Raw genomic sequence first — 15,953 nt, 5'->3', positions numbered from 1 at the left:
CTGCAAAGAAGCAGCCAAGTGGTGTTGGAGTCTTGCTGGAGCGGGTTGTTTCAGGGGCTTGCAAGGCAGGAGGTGTATAGACGTCTATTTTTTAGAGACAGTGACAGAAGTAGTGCTTGCTAAAGGTAGAATTGTGGGTTACAAGCACAGAGGTTGGAAGCTGTGGGGAGGTGGGACCCTTCCACTTACGGCTGGTGGCCACAGTGTTCCCTGAGCACTGTCGGTTCTGTGGTGGTGTTCCTGGGCACCATGATCCCCAGATACGTGGCCTCCAGGTCTGTGTCCCCTGAGCCCCCATGGCCCACATTCCACACACCTACATACTCTGAGTCTACAGTGTCCTGGGCTTCCCTTTCCCAAGTCCAGCACTTCTGGAGGTCTGGAGTTGCCGAAGCCCTCCGGTTTTGAACTGACTCCATGAGTGGGAAGGATTCAGTAGGAGGTGCAGCAAAGGGGCCAAGCGAGTGCAGGTTCAATTTTCTGGTTCCCCCTCCCTCCATTTTCTGTGTATCTGTACTTTGAGGAGCACACCAGCTGGCTTTGGGAAAGCCTGGGAAGAAAGGAGTGGTGAATCTGCTGACAAAATCCAATTCATCTAAATACCCTGTGATACGAAACTTGGCCTGGGAGAAGGTGCAGTCAGAAAATCAACTGGCCCTCTCAAAGCACACCTAAAGGAGAGAGACTGTAGGAGGTGCTTTCCAAGCTTCCAGTAGCATACTTGGAGTTCCTGGTGAGCTGTGGATGCTCTCTCTCGGGAAAATAAAAGTCACTGTTTTCTGTGCAGAGCTGGTTCAACAAAGACCCACTTGAATCTCCTACTGGACCTCTCAGACAGCTTTCCTGCTGCCCTGGGAGACAGGGAAGTAAGGAGGGGGAAAAGGGGGAATGTCAAATCCCTAAGCATTTTATTTAACTGCAAAGAGATATCTTGCTTAAAACTTTGTCTGGCATTTTATTGGGTTGTCTTCTTGTTTTTGTTTTTGCTTTCTCTTTATCCCCCAAGGTCCTTTTTTCTTTCTTTTTTATTTTTTTCTCTTTTTCTTTTTCTTGCTTACTTATCCCCTCCTTTTTGTCCCTTTTTTTCCTTTTCTTTCTTTCTTTCTCTTCTTTTTTAATTTTTTTTATATTAGGTTCAGGAGGGAGTGCTTCACATTTGCTGTATTTCCTCATCCTCCATTCCACTTTTGTGTATATTGATTTTGGCTACCAGCACTATCCCCTTTCCTCTACATCTTTCTATCCTCCATCGTTTATTGTTTCTCTTACATTACACATCTCTTTGTTTGCCCCCCTATTTTTCTGAATTTATTTCTAATACCTTTGCTCTGTTTTCTGTCTTATATTTACTCTTTATATTATTGTCCTTTATTTTCTCTTTCCCTCTCTCCTGAACACACTGGCCTTTTAATTCACACTATATTCCTCCCCATATTTAGTTTACTGTCTCATTATACATACACTACTTTTCATACTGGTATAAGTATACATACCTTACATGAGTCAAATATCCATTCTCCTAGATCACACATGGTTCCTCTTAATATTTATTATCAATGCTACTATTGTTCATTTTTATTCTCTTACTCTTTTGGCTTTCCCTGACTGTTGCTGCCTCCCTCCATCCCTTCCCCCAGCCTTTGCTATCTCCTTCCTCCAGCCATTGCTGTCCTTCCCGCCAGTCCCGCCCACGTTGCCAACATATAATCTGCCTTCTTCCCCAGCTACTGCCTACCTCATAGCCGCCTGCACAACTCCGCCTATCCACTACCGCCCTGTAGTAATCCGCCCCAGCTCCTGCCCCTCCCTCCACCCAACCCTATATAACCAAGTGTACTTCCGCAATAAAGCAGACTTGTTCCTGCGCTCAGGCTGTCTCCGTGGTTTTTACCGCGCGTCCCCCACGCCTGGAGAACCTAGGCCTACACGCTGGTCTAGGGGCTTCCCGCCGAGCCGTGGAAGGCTGCCCGGACTTCGTAGGCCGCTAATCACTGCCAGCAGCCCACAATTTGGGGGCTCGTCCGGGATCCTCTCCTTCCACCGCCGTACGGCCCCTGTTGTCAGCCGTCGTTGTTGTCTACTGGCGACCATTTCAGCTTTCCAGGTAGGGACCCCGTCGCCGTCTCTTCTTCTCCCACTATGGGCACCTCCCTCTCTTCACACCATACCCCTCAGGTTCGGCTTTTAGCCGCCCTGCTTGATACCAATGGGGTTCGCGTTTCCCTGAAACAGCTCCAAAAATATTGGGACCTACTACTCCCCTTCAATCCGTGGCTCGCCACCTGCCAGCTCTGGAGCCCGGACACGTACTCACGGTTAATAGATCGAGTAACCTCTGCCATAGAGCATGAAAAGCGGTCTTTTCCGCCCGGCCTGCTGCCTACTCTCGTAGCCGTTCGTGCCTGCCTCCTTGGTGCACCATCCGAAGTCATCCGGGACAAATCAATCAAACAACCCAATGATTATGAGCCCGATGATCTTAGAGACACGAACTCTCTGTCTGACCAGCTCGCCGCAGCTCTCGAGCGCGAGCCTCCCCGCTCGCACTCCCCGCCGCCTACAGAAACCGTTTCTGTGGCTCCCCAAAATGGCAAACCTCCTCCTCCTTCCTCCATCCCTGCCCAAGATGGCGTACTTCCTGCTTCTTCCTCACCCAGATCAGAGCCCGCCGGCGAGAACAAAGGCGCTTCCTCTCGCCTTTACCCGCCCCTTCCTGTCTCGTCATCCCCCGGGCCGGCCCCCGGAAATGATGTAGCTTCGCCGCCATCTTGGCCGGCCCCCGGAAATGATGTAGCTTCGCCGCCATCTTGGCCGGCCCCCGGAAATGATGTAGCTTCGCCGCCATCTTGGCCGGCCCCCGGAAATGATGTAGCTTCGCCGCCATCTTGGCCGGCCCCCGGAAATGATGTGACTTCGCCGCCATCTTGGCCGGCTCCCGGAAATGACGTAGCTTCGCCGCCATCTTGTCCGACGCTTAAAAGGGTCCCGTCGCCAGCTTGTTGCCGCCTTGACGCTACTAAGCTGCCACTCCCTCACTTGTTTTCCGCTACCGCTCACCCCTCGCCACCACCATATAACCGTGACTCCGGAAGAGTGCACCCTTCCGCCCCCCAGCTCTACCCGCTCAACCCGCTGCCTACGCCACAGCGCCCTCAGACCTGGCTTCCCTTTACGGCCGAAGAGATTAAAACACTGCGAAAAGCCGTAAAAGAAGATGGTATAGGTAGCCCATATGTCCAACAATTGTTAGAAGAATTGGGAGTCCAACTTGCGCTCCCCTATGACTGGATTTCCTTAGCCCGCGCCATCCTCCAGCCCGGCCAGTTTCTTGAATGGCGTGCCTATTATCAACATGCTGTTGAGCAGCAAGTAGCAGAGAACGCCCGCATCGGTGTCAGAGATCCACCAGACGCCTACACCGGAGTCAACAGCTTTGCTAATCCTCAGTCTTATGTCGATATAGATCCAGGGTTTTGGCAACGAGTGAAGAACCTTGTCCAGCGGTCATTTTCGCTAGTCTCCTCCAAGCAATCTACCAAACTTGCACAAATGCTTCAAGACCCACAAGAAACTTTTCCCGCGTTTGTCGCACGCGTTCTAGAAGCATGTCAGCGGAAAATCACCAATGAAGACGCCCAATTTATGTTAGCAAAAGAGCTAGTTCTCGATGGGTGCCTCGCACCCTTCCGGACTGTTATCCTCCCTCTTCGCGACAAGCAGTTACACGAATGGGTCTTAGCCTGTCGAGATATTGACCCTCAAACTAAAGCGCTTACTAATGCCTTTGCCTCTGCCATGGCTGTGTCCTCCGCCTCTGCTTCTGCCTGCTTTCGATGCGGTCAACTTGGCCATTTTATCCGCGAGTGCCCTCAACAAGCAGCTCCCCGCCCTGCCGGGGCACTGCGCCGACCGAGAGGCCCCCCCACACCATGCCCGCGCTGTGGAAAAGGGTACCATTGGGCTCGCGATTGCCGTTCCTCGCAACAGCCTTTAAACTCCCAACGGGGCAGGCCTCAGCCCCTCTCCCAAGAGGCCGTCAAGAGAGCTCCAAAGCCCTAATGTGGACAATGCCTATCACACGTCATCAGAAACCTTCCCTCGAGCTCAAAATCAACGGGCAGTGGCTTGAAGGGCTCTTAGACTCTGGTGCTGAAATCTCTTGTATTCCCTTTGAAATCGCTGCCTTCAACCACTGGCCCCTCGAGACCGGCCCTCAAGTCATTGGCGCCACGGGAGCTGCTACCTCCTAGAAGACATCACAGCCTTTGCATTGGGACGACAGAGAAGGTCACGAAGGACAAATTCGTCCACTCGTCCTTTCCTCAATTCAAACCATCCTGTGGGGACGAGATGTCCTCAGCCAGTTAAAAGCTCGAATCACCACAGAAGCCTTCTCAGCCGCGCTGCCCCCCCCCTTCTAAGGGCCACTGCTCCTGTCTCAAGACCTGACCCTATCCCTCTGGAATGGGACACAGAGGAGCCCATCTGGGTCGAGCAGTGGCCCTTGCCCATGCACAAGTTACAAGCTCTCTCTGCCCTCATCGAAGAACAACTACAAGCGGGGCACATTGAGCCGTCCACCAGTCCCTACAACTCACCAATCTTTGTCATTAGCAAAAGAAACACTAGCAAGTTCCGCCTTCTCCACGACCTTCGAGAAATCAACAAGCACATCAAACCGATGGGGTCACCTCAGCCAGGCTGCCCCCATCCCACTGCAGTCCCTCAGCATTTTCATGCAGCGACCATTGACATCAAAGACTGTTTTTTCTCCATTCCTCTTCACCCGCGAGACTGCCCACGATTTGCATTTACAGTCCCACGCACCAATAACCAGGGCGCAGCACACCGATTCCAGTGGAAAGTGCTACCACAAGGTATGCGAAATAGCCCCACCATGTGCCAGCTTTATGTCAACTGTGCCCTCGAGCCGTTGCGCTCCCATTTCCAGCCTGAAGAAACATACATCATCCATTATATGGACGATCTTCTTTTAGCAGCGAGTTCTAGCACTCTCCTCAATGACCTGCTTTCTGCAGTAATGACCAACCTTTCGAGTCTCGGGCTTACCGTACAGACAGACAAAATAAACCTCAAACCTCCCTTTCAATTCTTGGGCTTTCATTTCCATCACTCCATACAACCGTCAAGCCCTCGGCTACACATCTCTCCCACTATGACACTGACTGAACTTCAGCAACTTTGTGGGCAAATCAATTGGCTTCGATCAGCACTTCCCATTACGACGGCACAAATGCAGCCTCTCTTCGAACTTCTGCAAACCAAAGATAGCCCACCTGCTGCAGTCCGGCAAAAAATCACCATCACCCGCGCTGCACAAGAAGCCGTCCAACAAGTCAGTGATGCCCTTCAGCAATGTCGCCTCGAGCGATTCTCTCCAGATCTTCCAATCTTTGCCCTGGTTTTGCCGACACCGGTCACCCCGACAGGTCTCCTGTGGCAAGATGGTCCTCTTCTTTTTCTGCACACGTCAAAAAGTAAACTCCCAAAAATCTGCCCTTTTCTAAGAGCCTGGATCGCGTTAGCTACTGACTTAGTTCTCCTCTCCATACAAACGTACGGTATCCCACCACACACTATTATTTGGCCTCTCGATGCCAAAGAAGTCTCTTCCCTTATTATGAACAATACCCAAATGCAGAGCTTAGTAGAGCTCTTTCGCGGCTCCTTTGATAATCACTATCCTCATCACCGTTTGCTGCAAGGAGTATCTCAGTTAGCATTCTCTAACCCATTCCGCCCGCTGCCTGCGCGGAACCCCATTCCATCAGCCATCACTGCCTTCACAGACGCCTCAAAAACAGCGTTTGCAGCTGTTATCTACACTCCTGGAAAACCTGAGCCCCAGCACTTAGTATTTGCCAATGACTTTTCTGTTCAAGTAGGCGAGCTCCTAGCGGTCGCAGCGGTCCTCAATCTCCACCCAAGCCAGCCTCTCAATATCTTTACAGACAGCCTATACACGCTACAAGTTTGCCGCAGCCTGCCACTTGCCACCTTTTTGCCAAGCGATTCAAACATTGACCGAGCGCTTGCCTTTATGCAGCGCTTACTTGAAACAAGACAGCAGCCCTAGTTCATCACACATTTGCGAAGTCATTCCAACCTTCCAGGGCCTCTTGCCCACGGCAACAGCCTTGCCGATGCGGCCGTGTCAAGTTTTAAAGTACTTCCTTTAGCCTGCAAAAATTATGTTGTAGATGAAAATCTGCTTGGAGACCCCATTAACCACGCTAAGTTGCTGCACTCGCGGTTCCATTACTCAGCGCGGACAATTCGCAAGCTTTATCCAGAATTACCCGCTGAAACCTGCAAACACCTAGTGCGCTCGTGCCGCGTGTGCGCCCCCCTCCTCCCTCTGGGGCCGCTGCAGCCCCGAGGTGTCAACCCTCGCGGCCTCCGGCCTAACTCGAGGTGGCAGTTAGATGTCACTCATGTCAGCGCCTTCGGCCGCTTCAAGTATCTTCACGTAGCCATTGACACCTTTTCGCATCTGTGCTACGCAGTGCCCCTCGCAGGGGAGAGTGCCAAACATTGCATCAAAGCTCTTCGCCAAGCCATTCTGTTCATGGGAATCCCATGGGACCTCAAAACAGATAACGGACCAGCATATCGCAGTGCTTCCTTTGCCAATTTTGTGCAGATGTATCACATCACACATCACTTCGGCATCCCATATAACCCACAAGGACAAGGAATTGTCGAACGCACTCATCAACAGCTCAAGCTACTCATTCAAAAAGAGAGAACCTCCTCCCCCCACAAAGCTCCAGCAGATGTTGTAACAGCTTGTCTCATCCATCACAATCTTCTAACTTTTGATAGTCAAGGACTCTCTCCTACGCATAAGCATTGGGGACCTATGTGGCCGCCTTCCCAAACTCCTGTAGTCTACTAGAAAGACCCAGCTTCCAATCGCTGGCAAGAAGAACCTGCCCCTCTACTAGCACAAGGAAGAGGGTTCGCCTGTATTTTCCCAGAAACAGAACGACAACCTCTTTGGGTCCCAGGACGGTATATCCGGCCTGCAACGCAGCAGCTTGGCCTAGATAATATCCCACGCCCACTAGCGCCAGACCCCAAAGACATCCCACGTCCTTTGATACCAGAACACAATGCTAATGGCAATGATTGAAACTTCAGCCAAGCCCCCTCCTAAAAATGTCTCTATTCCGATAAGTGCTCTCTCTAAGTTTCTCTCTGCTGATAGTCCCTCCTCTATGGGGGCTCCTTTTTCCTTTTTGTCATTTCAGATTTTCTAAAGATTCAACTCTGCACAAAAGAAGCCTTTGCTGCCTCCGTCACCCGCCATTGACAGGCGCCTGACCTTCACCAACACGTGCCTTACAACCTATCAATAAAGAGAACTCACCGTGCAAATGCTCCTCAAGCTCCCCTCCCACCCACTCTTACTTTGCTTTTTTCTTGCAATTTTCACCTTTTTAACAATCTTTTCAGCTGTCTGTCTCGCAGCCACAGCCCCAACAGACTGGAACCTTCGTCAACGTCTTCTCCTCGCTGTTGCCTGGCTGCTTCTAATTGCTATCCTCATCTCTCTTGTAGTCTTTCTCCCATGACCACTATGCGCCCCCAAGTACATTCATCTGAGCCTACTACCCCAACACCGTCGCCCATGAGAACCACACCAGCTCTCTCTCGCCGCGAACGACGTCGACAACGCTTCTTTGCCCGCCGCCTAAGCCGACTTTCTCTTGAAGATGAAGACCCCATCGAACGCCAAGTTCTCCAGCTCCTTCGACAGGCCCGCTCTGTTCGCACACCCACCCCTTGTTCCCCTACCCTCCCTCGTCTCATTCATCTCCTCATTCTCATGTTGTCCCTAGCCTCCTCTGCCCAGAGCTATTCATCCCATCAGCCATTTAACTGGACCCTCTCTGACTGGAAATCAAACGCAGTTCTCGCCTTCAATGTCACTGCAGGGGCACCCTCCTTTTCACTCCACCTTTGCAGCCTGACTGGCCAAGCTCCTGACTGCTATCCAGGATGCCAGGGCCAGGGCTGTTACGGTGGCGGAGCGTACGCCATTGCCGGCCCTCAGGGCCCCCCTATTTCTGGCTACTACATCTGCCCCTCCTCCATTGCTTCCTCCTCCACTTCCTGCCACGACCCCGCGCATTTCTTTTGTCCCTCATGAGGATGTGAAACCATAGCTGTCGGTTGGGCTAAACCCTCTAACAAAGATCCTAACCTCTACCTGCTCAGTACACAACTGTCCCCCCAACGCCCAAATGTCTCCTTCCTCGTCAAAGACCCCTCCGCAGACACTTGGCTCGTAGGTCGTACATGGGGAATCCGTCTATACATGACCGGTTACGATTCAGGAGCCTTTTTCACTATCCAGAAAAGACCCCCCTCCAGTCGCCCAGCAAACATCGGTCCAAACCGGTTTCTCAACCCACCATCTCCTACGTCTGCCACCCCTTCCGCGTCCCCCCTTCCCTCTTCATCGTTTCGCGCCTCATCGCCTGTCAGCCTTCAGTTGCCTCCCACTAAGTACTCTAGCCCCCTCATCAACTTGATTAAAGCTTCATACGTTTCTCTAAACTCCTCCCACCCCAACCTCACTCGCGCTTGCTGGTTATGTCTTTCCCCCAGCCTCCCCCTCTATGATCCACTTGCTATTCCCGCGCCACTCTTTATTTCCTCCACCGATGATTCCCCCTCTTCCTGCAATTGGGATCAATCTACTCATATCTCACTCACTTTTACGCACATCTCTTCCAAGGGTATATGCATTCACCCCCGTTCTTCCCACACTCCTAGCCTTACCGTCTGTGCCAACTATACCTCCCCACACATCTCTGCCAAATATTTAGTTCCCCTAAACACCACCCAATGGCTCTGCTCCTCCACGGGACTTACTCCATGCTTATCTGTTGCCACACTTAACAAAACCAAAGAAACGTGTGTTCTCATCCTTCTCACGCCTCGAGTTATCTATCGCACTCCTCTACATTTCTTTGAAGCCTTTGATCACACGCAAGAAGCTATCTACCTCCACAAACGCGAACCTATTACTGCTGTGCTCACTGTCACTACCCTCCTAGCTACAGCTGGAGCTGCCACTGGTGTCGCAGCTCTAGCCACACAAACCTCCGCCCTCCAAAACCTCAGACAGGCAGTTGACTCTGATATCATCTACCTCCGTGATGCAGTCAAATACCTTAAAGACTCTCTTAATTCTCTCTCTGAAGTTGTCCTGCAAAACCGCCGAGGCCTTGACCTCCTCCTCCTGAAAAAAGGTGGCCTATGTGCTGCTCTAAGAGAAGAATGCTGCGTTTATGCCAACTATACCGGCTTAGTAGACTCTAGCTTAAAAGAACTTGAAAAGGGTCTCAACCAACGCCGCCTTGAACGAGCCCAAACTGCCGGCCCTTGGGGCTTCCTGCAGCCCCTTCTCCCCTATCTCCTCCCGTTGCTAACCCCAGTTCTGCTCATCATCCTAGGTCTCACCGTTGGTCCCTGGGCCATCCGACGAATTATTCGCCTCGCCAAAGATCATGCTGACAGTGTATTCTCCTCATTTGTCCAAATTCACTACCAACGTCTCGTTGCTTCTGATTCCATTCCTCAATCTCGACCATGTCCTCGCCCCCCTTCCCACCGTACTTCCTGCCTGTAAGCTGCTTACTGTAGAACTCCCTGACCGTAGCCGCCGGCACGGGTTTGTTTCCCTCGGCGTAAAGGGCTTGGGTGCACCCCCCGCCCCCCTTTATTGCTATACGTCAGAGAAATTTTGCAGTTAAGTTAGCCACAGTACTATCCACCCCAAAAAAGCGTGCGCAACATCAAGTTAGATATTCCGTCTAGCACCGGCACGTGCCAACCCTAAGGGCTATGCATACATTCTGGCCAAATGATATGCCATCGGCCCATCACCAGTCAATCCCGCCCCCTTTTACCCCTCATCCCCCTCCAGCCTAATACTTTGTCTTCTTTTACTTTCCTTTAAAAAACAGAAAGAGCAGTTGTTGCTGCCTCCCTCCATCCCTTCCCCCAGCCTTTGCTATCTCCTTCCTCCAGCCATTGCTGTCCTTCCCGCCAGTCCCGCCCACGTTGCCAACATATAATCTGCCTTCTTCCCCAGCTACTGCCTACCTCATAGCCGCCTGCACAACTCCGCCTATCCACTACCGCCCTGTAGTAATCCGCCCCAGCTCCTGCCCCTCCCTCCACCCAACCCTATATAACCAAGTGTACTTCCGCAATAAAGCAGACTTGTTCCTGCGCTCAGGCTGTCTCCGTGGTTTTTACCGCGCGTCCCCCACGCCTGGAGAACCTAGGCCTACACGCTGGTCTAGGGGCTTCCCGCCGAGCCGTGGAAGGCTGCCCGGACTTCGTAGGCCGCTAATCACTGCCAGCAGCCCACACCTGACCTTAATATTTTCCTTCAAGTGAACTTAGCCAACAACAAGGAAATAGAATAAGAAGAACAAAGTGACAAAGAGAAGATTTAACACACATGCAAAAAAAACTAATTAAACCCCAAACTAGACAAAGAAGCTAAGCAACTGAATAAAACCATCAAGATAAAATGATGACAAGACAGCAACAAAAAATATCAAACCAAATTAATAATCAGGAAAACATGCTCCAATCCAATGAACAAACTAAAACCAGGAAGAGTAACAGAACATCAAACAAGTAATTAAAGCTCTCAAAACATATATTAGGGACAAATTTGATGAGGTGAAGGAAGAGATTAAGAATATGAAGAAAACACTTTGAGAGAATACAGAAGAAATTGCAATCATACACAAGAAGATAACATATGTGATCATGATGAACAGCACAATTCTAGAAATCAAAAATACACTCTCAGCAAATAACAGCAGACTCGAAGAGGCACAGAAAAGAAGTAGTGGTGTGGAAGACAGTATATCTGAAATCAAACAGATAGTAGAAATGATCAATAAAAAGAAAGAAAAATTCCAGCAGGGACTTAGGGACCGGAATGACAATGCAAAACACACAAACATATGCATTACAGGAATCCCAGAAGGAGAAGAGAAGGGAAAGGGGACAGAAGGGGTGTTGGAGAAAATAATGGCTGAAAACTTCCCAAATCTACTGAGGGAGATGGATGTACATGTCCAGGAAGTGCAATGCACTCCAAACAGCATAAATTCCAACAGGCCTACCCCGAGACATATACTTGTCCAATTACATGCTAGGCCACAGAAAAAGTCTCAATGAATTCAGAAAGACTGAAATCATACAAAATAATTTCTCTGACCACAGTGGAATGAAGTTGGAAATCTGCAAGGGACAGAGACTGAGATTTGGCACCAAGATTTGGAAGTTAAACAGCACTCTTAGAAAAACAGTGGGTCAAGGAGGAAATCACAAAAGAAATTAGTAACTACCTTAAAACTAATGAAAATTATAACACAACATATCCAAACTTATGGGATGCAGCAAAAGCAGTACTGAGAGGATTATATAGCCATAAATTCATACATCAATGAAATGATGTATAAATTCATATAAATGAATTTATAGCCATAAATTCATACATCAAAAAAGAAGAAAGAGCTAAAATTGAATAACTAATTGCATAATTGGAGGAATTAGTAAAAAAAACAACAAACTAAATACAAAGGAAGAAGAAAGAAAGAAATAACAAAGATCAGTGCAGAACTAAATGAAATAGAAAAAAGGAAAGCACTTGAAAAAATGAACAAAATCAAGAGCTGTTTTTTTGAGAAGATCAATAAAATTGACAAACCGTTACCTAGACTATCAAAGAAAAAAAGAAAGAAGATGCAAATATGCAAAATAAGAAATTTCAAAGGAGATATCAACATTGACCCCACAGAAATAAAGACTATTATAAAAGGATACTTTGAAAAACTATATTCCAAGAAAAAGGACAATTTAGAGAAAATGGACAAATTCCTAGAAACACTTAAGCAGCCTACGTTGATGAAAGAAGAAACTGATGATCTAAACAAACCAATCACAAGGAAAGAGATAGAATCAGTCATTAAAAACCTCTCAACTAAGAAGAGCCCTGGGCCAGACAGCTTCACAGGTGAATTCTACCAAGTATTCCGGAAAAAACTAACACCAATCAAGCTTAAACTCTTCCAAAAAATTGAAACACAAGGAACATTGCCTAACTCATTCTATGATGTCAACATTACTCTAATACCAAAGCCACAAAAAGGGAAAATTTAACAGACCAATCCCTCTAATGAACTTAGACATGAAAATCCTCAAAAACATACTTGCTAATCACATTCAACAATACGTTAAATAAATTATACACCATGACCAAGTGAGATTCATTCCAGGTATGCAAGGATGGTTCAACATAGGAAAATCAATTAATGTAATACACCATATAAAAAGACTGAAGGAAAAAGAATCACATGATCATATCTATAGATGCAGAAAAAGCATTTGACAAAATACAGCACATTTTCCTAATAAAAACAATGCAAAATATCATAATAGAAGGAATCTTTCTCAACGTGATAAAGAGCATATATGAAAAACCCACAGCTAACATCATTTACAATGTTGAAAATCTGAAATCTTTCCCTCTAAGATCAAGAACAAAACATGGATGCCCACTATCAGCCCTTCTATTTAACATTGTCTTAGAAGTACCTGCTCAAACACTGAGGGAAGAAACAGACATAAGAGCCATCCAAATTGGAAAGGAAGAAGTGAAAATTTCACAATTTGCAGATGATATGATCCTATACATAGAAAACCCTGGGAAGTCTACAAGAAAGCTTCTAGAACTCATAAATGAGTTCAGTAAAGTCACAGGTTACAAAATCAATACGCAATAATCAATACCATTTCTGTACACCAATAATGATCAATCTGAGGATGAAATCAGGAATCAAATACCATTTACAATAGTAAATAAAAAATAAAATACCTAGGAATAAATTTAACTAAAGATGTAAAGGACTTATATCCAGAAAACTACAAACACTGCTCAAGGAAATCAAAGAAGACCTAAATAAATGGAAGAATACTCCCTGCTCATGGATAGGAAGACTAAATATCATTAAAATGTCTATCCTACCAAAACTGATCTATGGATTCAATGCAATCCCAATAAAAATCCACACAGCATTTTTTAATGAACTAGATAAACTAACTATGATATTTATTTGGAAAGGAAAGAGGTCCCAAATAGCAAAAGACATATTGAAAAAGAAAAATGAAATTGGAGGAATCATATTACCTGACTCCAGAATGTACTACAAAGGTACAGTAGTGAAAATGGCATGATTTTGGCACAAGGATAGACTCACTGACCAATGGACTTGAAATGAGAGTTCTGATATAGATCCTCAAATAAACAGCCATATGGTATTCAACAAGGCCACCGAAACCTCTCAAGTGGGAGAGAATGGCCTCTTCAACAAATGGTGCCTGGAGAACTGGATATCCATATTTAAAAGAATGAAAGAGGTTTACCAACTCACACCTTATACAAAAATCAGCTCAAATGGATCAAAGACCTAAATATAAGAGTCAAGACCATAAAGACTTTGGAAAGCAATGTAGGGAAGCATCTACAGGAACTTGTAATAGGAAACGGCTTCATGACCTTCACACCCAAAGCATGAGCAGCCAAAGAACAAATAGATAAATGGCACTTCCTCAAAATTAAAGCCTTCTGTACTTCAAAGGATTTTGTCAAGAAAATGAAAAGAGAGTCTACACATTGGGAGAAAATATTTGGTAACCATATATCTTATAGGAGAAATATCCTGCATTTATAAAGAATTCCTATATCTTGAAAATAAAAAGACAAGCAACCCATTTAAAAAATGGGGAAAAGATTTGAACAGACGCTTCTCAAAAGAAATTATACAAATAGCTAAAAGGCACATGAAAAAATGCTCAAAATCACTAGCTACTAGGTAAAGGCAAGTCAAAACACAATGAGATACCATCCTACTCCCATAAGACTGGCAGTTATCAAAAAATCAGAAGGCTACAGGTGCTGGAGAGAATGTGGAGGAATGGGAACTCTCATCCACTGCTGGTGGGAATGCAGAAGGACCCAGCCATTCTGGAGGACAGTTTGGCAGTTTCTCAAAAAACTAGATACAGATTTACCATATGAACCAGCAATTCCACTGCTGGGTATATACCCAGAAGATCTGAAAACAAGGACACAAACCGATAAATGCACACCAATGTTCATAGCAGCACTATCCACAGTTGGCAAAAGTTGGAATCAATCCAAATGCCATCAAGAGATGAATGAATAAATAAAACGTGGTGTATACATACAATGGAATACTACTCAGCTATAAGAAGAAATACACTACAAACATGTGATAACATGGATGAATCTTGAGAACCTTATGTTGAGTGAAGCAACCCAAGCATTGAAGGACAAATACAACATGGCCTCTCTGATAAGAAATAAGTAAACCAAGCTGTTTCAGAGAGCTAGAGTCTGAATGATATGCTTAAAGGAAGTTGGGGAGTAGAGAAAGGCTGCAAGCTGACACCTACATGGGTGAAATCTATGATAAGCAGGAGATAAGTATTTGTACAGAGGAGGGATAAAATGGGGGCATAAGGATACCTTGGGGCAGGGCTTTGTGGGCATGAGGGGCCTGGAGATGAAAGGATGGATCAGATGGCCCAATTTTTTGGGGGGACGGTGGGCAGAACATTTGAACATAGGAGACTGTCAGACTGTGGTTGAAATTATAAATTAGAGAAAACTCTTTAGAAAATATAGTATGGAAGGCTACCTGTTTAAGATACTTAAAGGGGGAGGGGGGCTTCTGACACATGGAAAGCTTCTAGGGAGAGTGTGAGGGTTCGTTTTGTCATAATGGGTCATACTATTGGGTGGAGACCCATACAATGAGTGTGAAAGTATACCCAAATCCTGGGGAGAACTGATGTTCTCAAATAGAGGAAATTTTATCTCTTGAGAGAATTGGTGGCTCCCAGTGGGTTAGGGCAGTCGAGTATGTCAAGCTCTTAACACTGTTGCAAGTATCTTTGAATATGGTCCTTCATGTAATGAAGATTGATTGTCTCAGTGGGCCCTGACGAGATGGGGAAAAAGGTGTTGAATAGATGGAATCATTGTAACTGTGGGTCAATGGAAGTATTCCACAAGATCATGCAATGAAGGATATAGGACATGTTAAATTACACCAAAAATGTATTAACGCCTATAGGCTAAAATATAAATGATAATGTAAAACATAAGATAACTAAAAATTTAGAAAATTGTATAATCTAAAATATAAACCATAATGGAAACTCAAATGGAATCATGTTTGAAAGCTATTGTTTCAATAGCTGTACATGAGCTGCAGCAAATAGAATATGAACATGTAAAAAAATCATTGTTTGTGAAGGGACAAAGGGTTTGATGTTGGATATGTGGGAGTACCATATATTGTGTATGTGAATTACAGTGATCTAAAACTTATGTGAAGATAAACTTAATAATTGGAATGAAAAAACAAAAAGAAAGTATGTAGACATTGAGGAAGAAATTGAAGAAATTGCCTTGCCATAGTACATACAGGGCAACACCTACAGCAGTGATGAAAAGCAAAACGTCAAAAGAAAACTTTTTCAGTTTTTCGTTTTTTGATACTCCAATTTATTTTTCCTTTATTTAATTTTTCTAAATTAATATATATTCTATATCTAACCTTTAAACCCATCATTATATTCCATTTTGCTATTTATGGAATCTGGCAAAATATTAGGCTTCCTTTTTAAAGAAGTTTTGGACTACTGAAGGGTTCAACTATGGCAGGTGAGGAACACTGGTGTAGTGTGTTATTGAAAGGGGGCACATGGTTGGGAGGGAGTTCTCCATGGTGTGTACACAGGGTACATGAAAATGTTTGGATATTTTCATAGTGGTTTCAGTTAAAAACGACAACTGAGGGAGT

This window comes from Dasypus novemcinctus, chromosome 22 (assembly GCF_030445035.2).
Source record: "Dasypus novemcinctus isolate mDasNov1 chromosome 22, mDasNov1.1.hap2, whole genome shotgun sequence".
In the NCBI taxonomy this organism is placed as follows: Eukaryota; Metazoa; Chordata; class Mammalia; order Cingulata; family Dasypodidae; genus Dasypus; species Dasypus novemcinctus.
This window is presented reverse-complemented; position numbering follows the sequence as displayed.